Genomic DNA, 5023 nt, shown 5'->3' on the forward strand with positions numbered 1-5023 from the left:
AATAATAATAAGGAAAATAATTCCGTCCCTTCTCCAACAGGTGCACCCAGTCCGGGTGAAAGAGCAAAAAAAAGAAAAACGTAAGAAGCAAAACGGGGGGGGGGGGTGGAGAAAGAGTAGCCAACGCGTTCTTACTTCTTAGAGGGGAAGGTGTGGGACATGGGAAGAAACCAGTTCTAACAATTACAGAAGGCCTTTTAACAAGACACAGCTCATTTGAATTTCCACGGTTCATTTGCAGCCAATAAGAGCAGGCAACACAAGCGAAAAAAGAAGCGATTCACGGCTCATTTTCGACCAATTACAGGAGGCGTTTTAACGGGCAACGGTTTAATTTCATTTCTGCGGCTCACGGCTCTTCACGGTTCATTTGTAGCCAATAGGAGCAGGCAACACAGGCGAAAAAAGAAGCGATTCACGGGTCATTTCTGACCAATTACAAGAAGCGTTTCAACGGGAAACGGTTCACTTTCATTTCTGCGGCTCTCGGCTTGTCACGGTTCGTTTGTAGCCAATAGGAGTCGGCAATATGAGCTGTCAGCCGTCACGGTTCTTTTCACAACGTTTTCAAAAGCCTGCTTGTTCTTGGTAGTTTCTTGTATGCGATGGAAGTGTAAGAGCCGCGGTTCTTTTTTCAAGAGCCGTGGCTCACTCACTCTTTGAAAAGAGCCGCTCTTCTGGACGGTTCATGAGCGGATCGCCCATCTCTAAAGTATAGGCCTATCTGTACAGCTGCATATAAAATCACACAGGTTAGTTCATTTTTTACTATTACATGAAATGCATTGATGAATATTCTTTAATATTATTGTTGCAAACATAGTTAATTTCATAATCCCAATTTTCATAAACTCAGTGCTTTACATAGGGATAGGGCTTTATTAAGTCAATTGATAATTGGCACTGTGCTATTTGAATCTTTTTTTTTTTATGTTATCCTTAAACGTAAGAAGTTTTTGAAAAATAAACAGTTGGAGGGAATTTAGAATAATTACAGAAAATATATTTCATTTGCCGCCACCTCACATCCAGGAGCCGGGGTTCTATAAAATTTTTAGTGGATCCCACTCTAATATTTCTCATTGGAGCCTTTGTGATGGAACTTCAAATAATTACGAGATAGGAAATATTTTATTTCATGCCCCCTCCTGAAACTGGGTCCCTTGGTAAGATCTGTTAGGGTCAAAGCAATGAAAATTCTAAATTTTTTTTAATGTTATAATTTCAGCTAAATTTCACAAATTTTGTAAAAATTCAAATGTCCAATGATGCTTTTATTTCATGCCAATAGGTGTGTATGACTTGGACAGTATCATGGGATGAGACCAGAATCATGTGAATTTGCTGAGCGCCCAAGAAGAGTGAGGACTGGATAGAACCACCAGACCAGAATCGAAAGTTTTCCCACTGGCCAGCTCCATAAGGGCTGACTGTGGGACTACAGACGGGCCCAGATAGGCCTATGAAGAAGGGGAGATATGGGTTTTGTGCAAGTGTATGGATGTGTGTGAAAGAGAAAAGTTGATAATTTCGGGATAAATGGGCCTGTTCGGTCATTGCTAATGAAAATTTTAGCCTTGGAAAAAAAAAACATGCCACCACAACATTTGAGCCTTTTCCTAAGGAGAGAAACAGTTCAAGAAAAATGATGATACAGTGGTCATTTACATGCGAGTTCAAAGCAAGCTCTGTATAACTCATTTTCTAGGTAAAGATATCATTTTTTGCAAAAACCTTAATTTGCAGTGAAGCCAAGCAGGCACCACCATCACCAGTCAAATCACAAAGTTTGTAAAGATGTTATACAATAGTCACTCAAATATCAGTCAAACCAATCCTATTCGCCAGGGTGATTTTTTTTTTTTTAATTTTTGATATAAATATGATTAGTGCACACATCTATATTGGGATTACAATGTAATTTAGAACTAAAATAACTTCAAAGGTAAGTGTAAAATATGTGTCAAGTTTTATATCAAGAAATATTCAAGTAATGATGCACAGTTTTTAAAATTTCATGAATTTTCTCTTAAAATTAAATGAGTGTTGAAATATTTATAGAATAACTAAGAAGACAAAGTGTTTCATTATAAATGTGTGAATTTATGTAATGAAGCCCCTCTGAAACACTATTCCAACCATATTACCTGTTATAATGCCAAAATTCTTTGGGACGGGGGTGGTGGAATTATATCTGGGCTAGACTATTAGGTTAAAAAAATGTCAATTTATTTTTCCATATAAATTAAGATTTCTCAATACACAAAACAACTTAAAATATTTGAGTGATGATTATATTGATACCAACGTGGGAGTAGTGTATAATCATAGAATATTAACTAGAATTTTTCCCATGTCTATATAAATTTGGTCAGATACATAGTTTACCTGTCTTGAACATATATGGCTCGTTGCTTCATAATGTAATTCTCAAAATTGTGTGATCCACTTCGGATGTTATTGGCTTTATTGTTGTAGCCATCGCAACTGATAATTAATTGCATTAATAACAAAATACTGGGTTTGTCTATTAGTCCCCATATAAATTTCCATGTTCATCCTCGCCCTTCAACATAAAGGGCCAGACCATTTTTGCCCTGATAGTGTATCTGATTAAAATTATCAGAAAAGCTGGCTGTATTAAAAAACTGAGGTTTATTTTTTCAAATAGAATTTCATCTCGCCTATAAATTTCGTGAGGTTCATGTTTTGGCCTTCTTGAACATAGATCACATGTTGCTTCATAATATAATTCTTAAAATTAATCTACGTTTGTCAGTGATTGGTACAGAAGGGGCATTTTCGAAATAGACTTGCAGTGCATTATGATGAACAACTTTGAGTTCTTTAGAAATTACAAAATACTGTGTTGATGAATTGGGTTTTCCATGTTTTAACTGGAAAATATATACAAATATGTATTCAAAAGCCAGGTTTGGGAAATATAGACAGGTACTAACAATATATCTTTGAGGTAAGTTTTAGTATGTGGGAGGGGGTAATTTTCTGTGGAGTTTTTGTGACGTATTTCTAAAGAACCTTCAAATAAAAATGCACTTTTAAAGGAAAATTATTGTCAATAAATTTTATGCAAAAAAGGAAAGTGGTGACATTTTCAAAAAAGCACTATTTTTGATTTTTACTACTTTAATCTAGAGATATGAGAATATTATCAATATTATCCTGGATGTAAAAATTGGAGAATAATCGAGAATATTCATTTTTCTTTTAAATTAAATTTTTTTTTTACTAACTTTGTTTATATTGTGAAATATAAATCAGTTTTCTTTGCCCGAAACATTTACAACAAAACAGTTTTTAGTATAATCATCCCCAACGATAACTTTTAGTTCTAGAATATTGATTGAACTCTTGACGGGAAGAGAGACGGGGACAGAAAATATTCTATGAAAAGACAACTATTATAAATTACTAGAGAATATTCTCAAGTTATTTATCAAGATTATTATAATACATGTTATTACATATATTCTTGATACTCTCTGGAAAGATTTTGGTAACTGAAGAATATTCTCTCTGCAAGCACTATTATTAATAACTTCAGAATAATTATTTTCTACATGAAAATTCCCAGTAATTTATGAAAGTAGTCCTTCCAGAGAATGTTCTCAAGGATATTATATGTAACTATATATTATAAATAACAAGAGAATATTCTCATCAAGAACTTATATAATTCTCAAGTTATTTATTATATTTATTTCACGAAAAGTTCCTTTTACATATTTATTTTTTTTATAAATGACTTAAAATATGTATTGTATGTGTTGAGAAATAAAGGATACTATATAGTTGAATTGGTCTCAATTTTCTTTTGGTATTCAATGGATATTTTTTTGGTTAAAGTCAACAGAAATGAAGTTCTGAAAAATTAATGCTCTTGGGGAAGTTTTGAGGTCAAGAGGTAATTTTTTTCAAATATTAAGTTTTTATCAAAACTCTGGCGCTAATTGATACTTGGAAATAATGAATTATAAGTATAAACTTGTCTATTCGAGTGCAAGTCTTTCAATATGCTAATAATTTAGCCTCTTTTTTTATATAACATTAAGAAAAAATATAGCAACGTGGGTCGATGTGTTATAACTAGAGCCCGGATTATATGCACTAAAAAAGTGGCAAAATATGCTCTAAAAATATGCAAATATGCACTGAAAAATGCAAAAATATGCACTTAAAACTACAAAAATATGCACTTAAAATGCCAAAATGTGCACTTAAAATGCCAAAATATACACTGAAAATCCCAAAATATGCACTAGAAATCTTGAAAAAGTCAAAAATTCCGAAGTATGTACAAAAAATGAGAAAATATGCATTAAAAAAATTACCATGCAAAAAAAAAGCACAGATGTGTTTTTAAAATGCATCTTTTCTACTTTTAGTTCGTTGTAGTTGCTCAATAACGAAAATACCAGTAAGAAAAAATTTCGACACTATTTCTAAAAAAAATTTAACACGACAATAAAACGGCTAATATTCGTAAAATACTTTATAAATATGTATTAATTCACTAAATTTCACTTGCGGGAAGAAAATCGATATTATAAAAATATTTATTTGAACAATATATTATTTATATGAACAATATTTATTTGAAAAATTATAAAAAAAAATTGAGTGAGTTAAATAAAATAAACCTTCAAAATATGCACTTATACTGAAAATTCTTTGATTTTATGCATTTATATGCATTAATGCTAAAAAAGGTCAAAATATGCAAAAGCATATGCACATATGCATTTGCATATAATCCGGGCTCTAGTTATAACACATCGGTGTTAGTGTGGTGCTGGAAAACGATCTTACAGGGAAGATGTGTTTCGTAGGACGGAATTCGATGACGTCACGAATCTCGGGGGCAGACCTTCTGCTTTAGAAGGTATTGACCATGCCCACCATGGAGCCCTACAAGGGGGCGTGCGCACGTAACCGATGAAGATTAGTAGCAACGCCAGGTTAGGTAGGAGCTATACACCACTGAAGCAGGCGAGCAGACGCG

General features: G+C 33.1%; 1 long non-coding RNA gene across 1 annotated transcript; it reads left to right on the top strand.

Annotated features, from left to right (window-relative positions):
• Positions 1–668: 668 nt before the first annotated feature.
• Positions 669–1577, top strand: LOC149081149 (uncharacterized). The gene is made up of 2 exons (XR_016193409.1): positions 669–752; positions 1292–1577. It is a non-coding gene; the product is annotated as an uncharacterized LOC149081149 (long non-coding RNA).
• The last annotated feature ends 3446 nt before the right edge of the window (positions 1578–5023 follow it).

The sequence above is a fragment of the Pholcus phalangioides genome, unplaced genomic scaffold (assembly GCF_987345545.1).
Source record: "Pholcus phalangioides strain wild (caught in Gottingen) unplaced genomic scaffold, Ppha-v1.0 ptg000010l_1, whole genome shotgun sequence".
NCBI classification, from domain to species: Eukaryota; Metazoa; Arthropoda; class Arachnida; order Araneae; family Pholcidae; genus Pholcus; species Pholcus phalangioides.